The 13734-nt window shown below is 43.0% G+C and overlaps 3 pseudogenes across 3 annotated transcripts; all 3 read left to right on the top strand.

Annotated features, from left to right (window-relative positions):
• The first annotated feature begins 2668 nt into the window (after positions 1–2668).
• On the top strand, positions 2669–4533 carry LOC103720465 (cytochrome P450 CYP94D108 pseudogene; annotated as a pseudogene). Its single transcript, XR_015974228.1, has one exon. The product of XR_015974228.1 is annotated as a cytochrome P450 CYP94D108 pseudogene (transcript).
• A 1834-nt stretch (positions 4534–6367) lies between these two features.
• On the top strand, positions 6368–8355 carry LOC108511762 (cytochrome P450 CYP94D108 pseudogene; annotated as a pseudogene). The gene has a single exon (XR_015974227.2). The product of XR_015974227.2 is annotated as a cytochrome P450 CYP94D108 pseudogene (transcript).
• Positions 8356–10867: 2512 nt separating this feature from the next.
• On the top strand, positions 10868–13507 carry LOC103720476 (cytochrome P450 CYP94D108 pseudogene; annotated as a pseudogene). Its single transcript, XR_015974226.2, has one exon. The product of XR_015974226.2 is annotated as a cytochrome P450 CYP94D108 pseudogene (transcript).
• Positions 13508–13734: the final 227 nt, after the last annotated feature.

Below are 13734 nucleotides of genomic sequence, written 5' to 3' on the forward strand. Positions count from 1 at the left end.
AATTTTATATAGGCCCAGCCCATAATCAGCTCTAGATTTGTGAGGTGCGTTCTGAAAAGAGATGTAGGCATAAGATGGGTAGAAAGATGCATGCATGCAAAGGGCAATTTGCTTAGAATTACCAATGGGTCGGTTTAAGGGATTTAAGGCGATTAAACCTATGGAGGAGAATGATTGTGCGGCCGTTCTTCAAAATTATGATATTTAAATTTAATATAATTAATAAAATATAAAGAGATTTTGTTATTCTTTATTTTATATGTTCCTTATGGTGGGTATAGAATGATTTATTCATCAGTGCATGAAAACTTGAAACATAGACTTCATTGTAGTCAATGAACACCGTGGATCAAAGTTCACTTCCATTACTTAATAGAATAATCAGATTAATAGTCTATGGTCATTATATGGAAGCAAAAAGTCTTGAGTCTTTATATAATCAATAATCTCAAGTTGACTTGTTATAAAATTTATCTTCTATGATTCATATATTGACCACAAAAGAATTCTGCTATCATTATATGGAAACATAAAACTTGAATTTTACTATGATGAATGAAGCATAATGAAGGCTATACTTCAAATTATTTTTTCGTTATTTCACTATGATCATAATGACTGCAGTGAAAATATGGAATATGAAATTTAGGTTCATCATAATAAATGAATTGCAATGGAGCCTGCAAACAGATTTTATTTACCTTGATTTTTATGGTAAGTAGAGTATTTTTTGTGGTCAGAAATAAAAAAATTAGGTTTTCATATAATGAGTACACCATAGACAGACCTATTGTTAAATTTTATAAAATTTTGATCATACTATGATGAATGAATACAAAAGAGAGACCTGCCACCAAATTTCATTTTCTTTATTTTATACTACGACCACAAAATGACGATGTGGTTGCTTTATTCAAACACAAAATCAGTACCTCTATACAAGAAACTATAGAGGAACCTGCCATTGAATTTCATTTTTTATATTTTATATAGGACCTTAGAATGAAGCAGTAATCATTAAAGGGTAGTAAGAAATATTTTGAACATTTATGAAACTAGTAAACTATATAGGGGCTTTTCATTGAATTTTATTTTCTAAGTTTTACATAGCAATCATAAAGATTTTGTAGTCACGATATAGAAACATAAAATCTGAAATTAATAATTACAGAGATAATAATAAATTGTATAGAGACTAATCATTAAATTTTATTTTCTTGCTGCATATAGTAATTATAATTATTATGTGCTCACTATTTGGCATTATAAAAGAGGTTTAGATGTCAGGAGATCTTATTAGCCCGACGAGATCTTCAGGGCAAGAAAAATCTTTTTGGCGTAAAAATTTCTTTCTTATATTAATCGGCAAGCATTAAAGATACATATCATCAGATTGCACTTTGATTATTTTATACAAACATCGTAAAAATCATCTTCATGCTCGTATAACAGAAACATTGAAATGCCCGCCTAAGCAAAAAAACAAAAAAACATTTATTCAATATGATTATAGAGGACATAATTTTCTACATAAGAGTTTGTTTGCACCATATCTTAACATCAGAGAATAATTATACACATAGTAGCATTGAATGACATAAAACAAAAAGAGGATTTCAATTCCAAAGGGTCTCGAACCAAGTATCTAAACAAAGTGCCTAAAGACTGAAGCTTCGACATCATCAGATCTTACCTGAGGACCCATTAAGTAAATGAGAAACAACCTGGTGAATATGGCACCTTACAAACCAAGTAAGGAAACCATTGCTCTACCTATGCTGAAGAACTATCAAAAGATCGAGCAAGGACTAATCATGTCAAGTTTAAGCCTGAGTAGGTACATTAATCTATGGGGTTTCTCTGTTAGCCTTCCAAACAAAATTCTGATACTGAACAAGACCTGATGGTCATCAGTACACGAAGAGTGAAAATATGATTAGCACCAGATACTATAACTATCAAAGAAGTAAAAGACCGAACATGACCAAATATCAGCACTAAAGATTAACGGTTACCAAACCGTTTATAATATCGTATATAAATAATAGAATGTAACTTTCAGAAAAATTTCTTTAGCCAATCAACTAGTCATTGTTATCTTTATCTTTATCTCTGTCCTCATATTTACCTTCACTTTTACCTGCTTAAATTATCATAGTGTATCCATAAATCTTAGAATAGAATGATAGCCTCCTCTACAACTTATCTCCTCCTCTTTGAAGCATGGATTATTACCATGGTGAAAGCTATTTAAGGAGGACTCGTGCTAACAAATCCTTAACCCTATCTTTTTTTCTGATTATTGGTATTCGTAGCAGGCCGTGCATTCGCACGAACTTGCTCAAAACACGCATGTCATCCTTTCCCTCGGCGTAGGATCCGGAGCCCAACACACATATAATTACAAGGCTCGAATACTTTAATACCATGTCCTGATCAACATTTAGCGACACCTTCAAAGCAAAGGTTTTAATTATCTGAATTGAACCCTCTAAAATTAGTTTAGATTTTCCAAAGGAACAATTGCTGCTGTTATTCAAATTTAACCTGATCTGAATTGAATTGCGAATACCAGTGCAATTGTTTTAGCAGTCATCATCAAGTGATAATAACGGACAAAGAAAACGTAGTAATCAATCATATGAAGGATTCCCAGCTAAAAGTTGACGAATTATAATTTAGAAATATATTTTATTTAATTAAGCAGTGAAAATGGCACAATAACAACAGCTGGTAGGACCTGCCCCAAGCCGTTGACGAAGTTGAAGCAAAGAGGAAGAGCACTCCTCAGCTACAACTCCATTGGAGAGTAAATTAGCAAGGATGGAGCTCTCCTTTCTTCTCCTCCCCTCCATAATTCTCCTCTCCTTCCTTTGCTCCGCCTTTCTCTTCTTCAAACGAGACCCCCTCTTAAAGCCCACCAAATCCACGGTCCTCAAAGGCTACCCAATCATAGGAAACCTCCCCCTTTTCATCAAGAACGGGAGACGGACTCTCGACTGGGTGGCGGAGCTCATCCCCACGTCCCCCACCGGCACCGTCACCGTCGTCCCCTTCGTCTTCACCGCCAACCCCTCCAACGTCGAACACCTGGCACGCACCAACTTCAACAACTACCCCAAGGCCGACGACCTCCTGGCCGCCCTCCACGACTTCTTCGGCCGCGGCATCCTGAACGCCAACGGCGAAGACTGGCGCTTCCAGCGCAAGGCCGCCAGCTTCGAGTTCAACACCAAGTCCCTCCGCGCCTTCGTCCTCGATAAAGTCCGCCACGAGACCGTCCACGGGCTGATCCCTCTGCTGAAGAGAGCCGGCCGGAGCGGCGAGGTGTTGGACCTCCAGGACGTGCTCGAGCGCTTCGCGTTCGATAACATCTGTAGCCTGGTGTTCGGCGAGGACCCCAAATGCCTCTCTGGGGAGAGCGAGGAGGGGGAGAAATTCTACCATGCGTTTCACGAAGCCTCGGAGCTCAGCGTCCAGAGGGCGATGCAGCCCTTCTCCCTGATATGGAAGCTCGGCAAGTGGCTCGACGTCGGGTCGGAGAAGTGGCTGAGGAAATCGCTAGAGATCGTTCGCGGGTTTGTCGAGAGATACGTGACATCGAGAAGGGAACAGAGTAGAGGCGGCGGCGGCGGCGGCGACTTCTTGTCTCGGTTCGCGGCGGACGGAGCCCACTCGGACGAGTTTATCCGGGATATCCTCATAAGCTTCGTGCTCGCGGGGCGGGATACCACGCCCACGGCCCTCACCTGGTTCTTCTGGGTCCTTTCTTCGAAGCCAGAAGTCGTGGAGAAGATACGCGAGGAGATCAAATCCATCCGATCGCGGCATAAGAATTATGATAGCGAGGTGCTGACGCTGGACGAGCTGAGGGAGATGGGATATCTCCATGCGGCGGTGTCGGAGTCGCTGAGATTGTATCCGTCGGTTCCGCTGCTGGCGAGGGAGAGCAAGGGCGAGGACGAGCTGCCGGACGGAACGCATGTGGGGAAGGGGTGGACGGTGATGTACAGCCCGTACGCGATGGGGAGGGCGGAGGGGATATGGGGGAAGGACTGCGGGGAGTTCCGGCCGGAGCGGTGGATGGAGGATGGGGTATTCCAGCCGACGAGCCCGTTCCGGTACACGGTATTCCACGCGGGGCCGAGGATGTGTTTGGGCAAGGATATGGCGTATATCCAGATGAAGGCGGTGGTGGCGAGTATTTTGGAAGGTTTTGAGCTGGAGGTAGTGGAGAAGAGAGGGAAATACCAGCTTTCCATGACGATGAGGATGGAGGGAGGGCTGCCTGTGAGGGTCAAGGAGAGGAGTATTTGATATCAAGTAGTCCCCTCTCTCTCTCTCTCCCCCACTTTTCTGTGTGTGTATAGGCATGGTGCAGTGCCAATTGTAATACAAGAAACTTCATGAGAGGTGAATAGCATGGTCAATGTGTTCATCTCTCTCTTGCTTCCTCTTCAATGTGTTTTGATATAGGAGCTGTTGTGAAATTATAATGAATATTATATACATTAATAAAGATAATTTAGGAAATAACTTGTTTGTTTGGTTATATATCTTTTCTATAAATTTATGCTTGATGACTCAAGAGCTTACAATGAGAGTACGCTATCCTGCTTCTTGCTACCAAAAAAAAAAAGCAAGGAGAAGAAGAAGCATTTACAACACTGGTGATGATTTTTTTTTCTTAAGAAAATAGATAACTAACCAAATAAGGTTGGTCTATCGGTTTGTTGAACCATACTTTTCATTGTTAGATCACTATGGTTCAAAAATATGGATATAGGAAACTTGGGTTTGAATATAATGAATGGCCGAAAATTTTCATATAAAATATAGTGACTGAAGAATAAATAAATATGAAATGTGTGGATCCTTTTGAAATAAATGGACAACTAAGAGACTAGTCATCACAAACTTTATCTATGTTTCAAACAGTGGCCACAGAATGCTTCTGTAGTCGAAATTTTAATTGAATAATGATCTGCTTATTGATAATGTGTGTTTACACAAAGTGCAATAAAAATACATATGATTGAACTAAAGAGCAAGTGTAAAACGATTAAAGGATTTTATGCAAGTGAGATGATATAAAAAATCCTGTGTCATGCCATGGAGAATTCTCATTTTCTCTCCAATTTCTTCTTGATCCTTCACCATTCCTCGCCATCCTTCAGTCAAGTCTCTTATGGTCACATCATTGTTCGGCCCTTTCTACGTTCTCTAGAAGCACCTTTGTTACGAAGCATCTCCCTCCCCAACTACTGCCGGAAAAATCACAGTTGCGAGCCAATGGAGCTTCGACACATTGATGTGCTGGTCTGCATAAAATTTAGTGATAGCTTGCTTTTGGTAGAGAAGACTTACAGGTCTTTGGCGTATGCTCCATGAAATGAGAACAATCCCTTTGAGTTGACTTCTTGATCCAATTAACTAGTATTCATTTCATTTGATTGCATTAATATCCTATGAGAGAATCCAATTCGACCTATTATCACAAGTCCATGGCTATTTGACATCCAAATACACTGAATATAGAGTCGCGTAATGTCAGTATCTTTGAATAATCAACCCGTATTTCTTTGTTTGACAGAAGTAATGACAATTGTTGGCGAACTCACACTAATCTAAAAAACTAAAAATAAAATTATAATTATTTTTAGGGTAAAATAAATTGTAATTTTTAAATAGTTGCCATTTCCACTCAAAAAAATAGTATAATAGATAATAATATAAAATAATTAAGAAATATGATCACTTGCTTATATCTTCATTAATTTTGTAAAAGATATAGTGATTCGGAATTTCACCTAAAAGGACTAACCATAAGGTATTATTTATGTTTCTTAGTTTTATATAAGTATCCAAGATTTCTTGGACATACAATAAATATAATAAGACATTTCTTTGTGTCTAAATCTATGCATTCTTGCGAGGGTCTGCGCATTTTGTATGTGAAGCTCAGCACAAGCGAGTATTTAGTTCCACGTTAGTGTTGGATAAATCTTGGGCACATATTCAAGGCCAAAAGATTTAAGCAATACTTTCTGGCTAAATTTCTTTTGATTATTACAAATGATATAAGAATAGACTTGGTCCCAATTTATGGCTGTCAAAGGAATATTTTACTAAGAGCTTTCTTTTGGATCTGATCATAGATCAATTGTGATGCTTCATACTGTTTAATTAAGGACCAATTATGGTCTTTGTAATTGGGCTTCTTTAGATTTGAGTTTCTGAGTTTAAATGAATATTTGGATAAGGTTCGACCATGATGGTTGTGACTGAGGTTGATTGGGTTTTGCTGAGTCATTTTGATTCGTAATTACATGGACAGACTTTTGTGGCGGGTCATTGCAGTAAAAAAAAAGAAAAAAAATATCTAGTGTTTAGAAATCGAAGTCGGGATAAGGAGTTCAGATGGTCCGCCCGCAACAGTCGATGGTGACGAGCGCCAAGTTTGCCGGTGGCCGGGTCCACCAAGCAGGGCTCTCCTCTGTTTGACCTACAAATGACTCCATGAGAGGGAGGGAAGAGCTCAAAGAAACAGACGAATAAAAGATGGAGCTCCCCTCTCTTCTCCTGCCCTCCATCCTCCTCTTCTCCTTCCTCTGCTCCGCCCTTCTTCTCTTCTTCAAACAAGACCCACCCCAAAAGCCCACCAAATCCACGGTCCTCAAGGGCTACCCCATCATCGGAAACCTCCCCCTTCTCGTCAAGAACGGCCGGCGTATCGTCTACTGGGTGGCGGAGCTCATCCCCGCCTCCGCCACCGGCACCGTCACCGTCGATTCCTTCGTCTTCACCGCCAACCCCTCCAACGTCGAACACGTGACCCGGACCAACTTTCACAACTATCCCAAGGGCGACAGCATCTTGGCCACCTTCCACGACTTCCTCGGCCGCGGCATCCTGAACGCCAACGGCGAAGACTGGCTCGTCCAGCGCAAGGCAGCCAGCTTCGATTTCAACACCAAGTCCCTCCGTGCCTTCGTCCACGACAAAGTCCGCCGCCAGACCGCCGACATGCTGATGCCTTTGCTCAGGAGAGCCAGCCGAAGCGGCGAGGTGCTGGACCTCCAGGACGTGCTCGAGCGCTTCGCCTTCGCTAACATCTGTAAGCTGGTGTTGGGCGAGGACCTCAAATGCCTCTCCAGAGAGAGCGAGGAGGGGGAGGAATTCTACCACGCGTTCCTGGAGACCTCGGTGCTCAGCGTCGCGAGGACGCTGATGCCATTCTCGCTGATGTGGAAGCTCGGCAAGTGGCTCGACTTCGGACGGGAGAGGCGCCTGAGGAAGTCAAGGGAAATCGTTCTCCAATTCGTCGAAAAATGTGTGAAGTCTAGAAGAGGGCAGAGTGGAGGCGGCCGGGGAAGCGACTTCCTGTCTCGGTTAGTGGCGGATGGATCCCACTCGGACGAGTTCATCCGGGATATCCTGATAAGCTTCGTGATCGCCGGAGGGGACACCACGCCCTCGGCGCTCACCTGGTTCTTCTGGGTCCTTTCTTCGAAGCCCGAAGTGGCGGAGAAGATAAGAGAGGAGATCAAATTAGTCAAATCGCGGCATAAGGATTACGACAGCGAGGTGCTGACGCTGGACGGACTGAGGGAGATGGTATATCTCCACGCGGCGGTGTCGGAGTCGATGAGGCTCCACCCGCCGGCGCCGCTGATATCGAGGGAGTGCCGGGACGAGGACGAGCTGCCGGACGGGACGCGTGTGGGGAAGGGGTGGACGGTGATGTACAGCGCGTACGCGATGGGGAGGGCGGAGGCGATATGGGGGAAGGACTGCGGGGAGTTCCGGCCGGAGCGGTGGATGGAGGATGGGGTGTTCCAGCCGGCGAGCCCGTTCCGGTATTCGGTGTTCCATGCGGGGCCGAGGATGTGTCTGGGGAAGGATATGGCGTACATTCAGATAAAGGCGGTGGCGGCGAGTATCTTGGAGGGGTTTGATGTGGAGGTGATGGAGGAGAGGGGGAAGCTCCAGCTTTCGACGACGATGAGGATGGAGGGCGGTCTGCCTGTCAGGGTTAGGGAGAGGAAAGCGTGACGAACGGAAAGGTGTTCGATCTTTGGTCGGCATATACCCTGCTCTGTTCTCTGCTACAACTACTCAATATCGAGGGGGCTGCGTCATTGCTTCGGTAATAGGACTATCTATTATACTATTAACTTGAAGTTCCGAGTGCTTCTGCGTGTGAAGCTCCAGTTTGTTCAACTCTAAATTATTAATATTGTGTGATACCTTCTGAATCATATTCGTATTCTCTGTGCCAGTCCAAAAAACGCATGCAAAGCTCGTGGCTTGTTCTAATTATTGATATGCAAGTTTCTTATCATAGTTTACTTATGCCAAGATTCATCCTCACCCAATTTTCTTTTATATGATTTATTATTTCAAGGGAGCAGCATATTGTCTAATTTTTACATCCTAGAATTCAAGGCGATCCAAGGTAAAGTTAGGCTATGCCTTCGGTTACTTCTTTTTTTGTGTGTGTGTGTGTGTATGGGTTCTTTTTAAAGGGTGGAGGGGGTCAGAAATTGGTGGAGATGCTATCTTCTGGGTATTCTTTTTGATTGAAGTATGGAACAGAGACAAGTAAGAATACTGCGTGTGCCTACCGACTCCATAAAATGCTAGTTGTTGCATATCTTGAAGTTGGCTGACGTTTTGTTTTGAGTCGCAGATGTGTACTTTCCATCCCTACAAAAATTTCGAAAGGTAAGACAAAGGAAAATAGTAAGCACAAACATAAAACTTTAGGTGCTCTCTGGAAATTCTCATTTGAAACAAAGCACTGTAAATATATATATCTCATTAATTTGGAACATATAGCATCACACGGGTACTGGCATAGCTATGCAAAGATGCAAACTTGGAGCCATAACTGATTTTAAGATATTTCTCGAATAGAAAGTATAAATCGAGAGTATTAGTACTGTCTAATTAAGGAATTTCAAATGAACTAAACTGTTGATTGCATGAATGGTATAAGATAACAAACTAGAGATCAACACTTCACAATAAGGATGGAGTTTTCTGTATAAGAAATCCATTAGAGGTAGTAATTTTCCATGAGAGTAGTTCTTGGACTGATCGAAGTCAAGAAGGAAGATGGGTGTGACAAGTAGTGGAAGCAGTTCTTGGAAAGAGTCGTGGCACAAAGAAGCTGAACAGGAAGTAGTTTCGAAGAAGTCATAGGATAAAGAAGCCAGAGGGCAAGGTGGCTAATGGCATGCTTGATGTAAAAGGACCGAAAAAGCCAGAGATGCAAAAGGTTTCAAGGGTGAATCAAGCATAGAATATTGCATATCAATACACTAGACTTCATCAGGCTATAAAATGGCACAATAAATGCTGGAAATTGGACGTTGCACACTAGCATCAGTCATTATAATCTAAGCTGTATCACCAGTACATTTTCTGCAGCAGATGTGGCAGTCAATAGAGCTGCATAATGCCCTAAAAATGACTTGAAGTCAACTAATACTTATCTTCCCTCCTGTATTGTACCAATCTACAACTACAACATATGATAGAAAGTTGAGCAAGAAATGGTATGGTAATTGGTAGTAGATCTCTCGTCACAAACATTGCAAGTGGATTGGATTGATTTGGTTTTAATATGGAACTCGCTTGAAAAAGCATCTTTCCAACTTGAACTAAAGTTTTTTTAAACAGGCTTAGATGGGAAAATACAATCAATTTATAGTTCAAAAAAAATTGTTGGCTGATGGAGAGAGATGATAAGTCTAGTGGCTAGGAATAAATGCGAGAATATGCCATTAGTGTTGGATTAGTTGGAAATAGAATAATTAAAGAAAGATGATGAAAGTGGCATAGGCCTGGATATCTTGATCTTTAAGAACTTTTTTTGTCATCACGTTTTTTGTTTAGAAGAAGAGGGATAAGTTGGGATAAGATGTAGTCAGAGTTACGGTCGAAGTAATCTTACTGCTACTCTTACAAGTATATCTGAATCCTAGTGATACTAAGAGGAAGGTTAAAAAATAAAGTAAAAATAATTTAAAAATAAGTCGATTTTATTGATGGATTGAAAGGTCGAAAAGTTAAAAGCATCCTTTTGCATTACAATCTCATACTTATAAATAGCTTCCATCAATTGTTGGGATAGATATCACCACTTAACCTTGACACTTGTCCTTGCTATAGTGTACCATATGGGCTACTAATTCCATGCATGGTAAGCAGTACTAGGACTCCACCTATATTTTGGGTAGTGATAAAATAGGTGCCACTATTTGGTTTTGACATATGTCCTTGCCATTTTACGCCATGTAGTCCACTATTCATAGTGGGCAGCACTGCAACTCTTGTCACTTTTTTGAGAGTGTGTTCATCTCTTTTATGTCACAAGTAGTGGCAACTACCGATAAACCACTATTTTTGGACTATGCTTCATTTCTTATGCCAATAGCTCTGAACCCTTTCCATCTGTATATTAATTACTTGGCATATATTTTGGGTGTTTTGGCTTACATCTCCCTTGGTGTATCAATCTTTAGATCACAATCATTGATCTAGATATGATGCAAATACAAACTAGTATATTTTGATATTAATATAATTATAATATATTAGTATAATCTATATAATAATTATTGATATACTGATATATTAATATTTTTCTTGTACTAATGTGTTATTTTAATATAATATAGTGAATTAATATACTATAGACAAAGATGGTTTGGCCGGTTCTAAATTAACTCTCTCTCACCTTTTCCACACAATTCAACTTGACCCAGAGTTCTCGCCTCCCTCGGGTATCAATCCATCTCAAATAGACTGAGTTTGGTTGAGCTATCAGGAATGAGAACTCTCAGTATTGTAGAGGAGGTCTTATCACAAGGCATCTGCATTCTTCAAATAAAACAAATATTGATATGAATATATTGGTGTCCAATCTATATCTAATTCAGTGACATTGTTGAGAACCCTAATGCCTCCTAAGGAAGGTTAGACACACAAACGTAGCCAATGTTTTCCTTATTCTCATTTTGCAGAAAGCTAGTCACTATCATTAACGAGTTGTTGAAATCACTTCATTTTTGGTAAGCAATGGCACGGCAAGAAGTATCTTTACTTGTAGATTAGTCATACATGATTCAGAGTCTACTATTTACATCAAGGAACAATCCCAAAATTATCATGTGTGGAATGCGTTGCTATCGATAGTAACTTAAAAAAAAAAAAGAAAAAAAAAATCTTAGAGCGACACAATCCATTTAATTCTTCTACCATCAATATAATTACTCCTATGCATAATAAATATATTTTTATTAAATAATAATTGTAGTTACTAAAGAGAAACCAAACATGCGGTTTTAAACTCTAACTGGCTTATGAAATTTTATGATAATATAAAAATTAAGAGACGGGATGTGGTGTCTAAAGATTAAAGTTAGTCTATATAATTTTATAAGCAGACGGGATGACGACCACGAGGGCCGAGTTTCTCCCCATTCCAACCCTACCTACCGCTACGATCGCCTTCTAGTCTCTGAGCTGTCATCACGTGGCTATGCCGTCCACGTAGGAGTAAACGACAGCCATCTGCGTTCCTTCCCACACACTCTCTCTCCACGTTGGTTGGTTTTTTTTTTTTTTTGATCGTCGCTCTGAGTTTACAAGCCAACTGTACTTTAAAAGAAGAGTCACGAGTCAACACTACCAGACCACGCCAAATCCCAGACGTAGATCACAAGGACGAGCTCCAGAAAGCCTGCAAGTGCAGGGAGCCAAGGAAGCGAATCAGAGCTATCCTTGCTCCAGGGAGGAGAAACGGTGAAGAGCTTGCCGAGTAAAAGAAATGGAGCTCTGCTCTGTCTTCCTTCCTACCATCCTCCTCCTCCTCCTCTCTGTTCTCTACTCCGCCATTCTCTTCTTCAAACGAAGTGCGCCGCCAAAAGCAACAGAGTCCTTAGTGCTCAAGAGTTACCCGGTAATAGGAAACCTCCCTCACTTCATCAAGAACGGGCGTCGCTTGCTGGAATGGACCACGGACCTCATCGCCAGCTCCCCCACCGGCACCGTCACCGTCGCGCCCATCGTCTTCACCGCCAACCCCACGAACGTCGAGCATGTCGCCCGGACCAACTTCCAGAACTACCCCAAGGGCGGCGAGATTCTGTCCACCTTCCACGATTTCCTCGGCCGCGGCATCTTCAACTCCAACGGCGAGGAGTGGCTCCTCCAGCGTAAGGCTGCTAGTTTCGAGTTCAATACCAAGTCTCTCCGCGCCTTCGTCCTCGACAAAGTCCGCCACGAGACCGTCGACAGGCTGATCCCTCTGCTGAAGAGAGCCGGCCGGAGCGGCGAGGTGTTGGACCTCCAGGACGTGCTCGAGCGCTTCGCGTTTGATAATATCTGTAGCCTGGTGTTCGGGGAGGACCCCAAATGCCTCGCCTTGGAGAGCGAGGACGGCGAGCGGTTCTACCACGCGTTCCATGAGGCCACGGAGCTCTCTATTGAGAGGGCGAAGCAGCCCTTCTCGCTGATTTGGAAGCTTAGCAAGTGGCTCGATCTCGAATCAGAGAGAAGGTTAAGGGAATCCATGGAGACAGTCCACGGACTGGTAGAAAAGTACGTTCGGTCGAGGAGGAAGCTAAGCAGAGAAGGCGGCGGCAGTGATTTCTTGTCCCGATTCGCGGCGGACGGAGCCCACTCGGACGAGTTTATCCGGGATATCCTCATAAGCTTCGTGCTCGCGGGGCGGGATACCACGCCCACGGCTCTCACCTGGTTCTTCTGGATCCTTTCTTCGAAGCCAGAAGTTGTAGAGAAGATAAGAGAGGAGATTAGAGTAATCCGATCGCAGCGCAGGAATTACGATAGCGAGGTGCTAACGCTCGACGAGCTAAGGGAGATGGGATATCTCCACGCGGCGTTGTCGGAGTCGATGCGGATCTACCCGCCGGTGCCGCTGCGACCGTGCGAGAGCCGCCGGGAGGACGAGCTGCCGGACGGGACGCGGGTGCGAAAGGGGTGGACGGTGATGTACAGCACGTACGCGATGGGGAGGGCGGAGGGGATATGGGGGCAGGATTGCGGGGAGTTCCGGCCGGAGCGGTGGATGGAGGACGGGGTATTCCAGCCGGCGAGCCCGTTCCGGTACACGGTGTTCCACGCGGGGCCGAGGATGTGCTTGGGGAAGGACATGGCGTATATCCAGATGAAGGCCGTGGCTGCGAGTATTTTGGAAGGATTTGAGCTGGAGGTGGTGGAGAACAGGGGGAAGCACCATCTCTCGATGACGATGAGGATGGAAGGTGGCTTGCCCGTGAGGATCAAGGAGAGGAACATCTCCTAAAAAATGGTCACCAACCTACTTACAGGGAGCGCAGAAGCTATATTAGTTCAAAGTTTGTCGTAATTTTCCTAAAAATAAGTACTCTGCTCTGGTAATTTTGGGTTATAATGTAACATGTCATTTTTAGCTTGACGAGTTAATCTATCATAGCACTGTTTGGTTGGTAAATTATCATATTTGTTGTATAGATAACAGTATAAATAAACTATCTTACGACTAAGAATTAGATAATTTTCACGTACTTATTCACGCCTCTTCGCAGTGGGCCGAGCCTCAACATACCCAAATTGTGAACAAGTTCGCAGACACCTGGCCCGCCAAACTTCCTAAGCTCAATCCTAGATCACGGCATTTTGGGCCCGGTCCACTTAGCCAATTTTAAGCAGGCCTGAGAA

Source organism: Phoenix dactylifera, chromosome 16 (assembly GCF_051530095.1).
Source record: "Phoenix dactylifera cultivar Ajwa chromosome 16, Ajwa_hap1_PhDact_Kaust_v1.1, whole genome shotgun sequence".
Taxonomy (NCBI): Eukaryota; Viridiplantae; Streptophyta; class Magnoliopsida; order Arecales; family Arecaceae; genus Phoenix; species Phoenix dactylifera.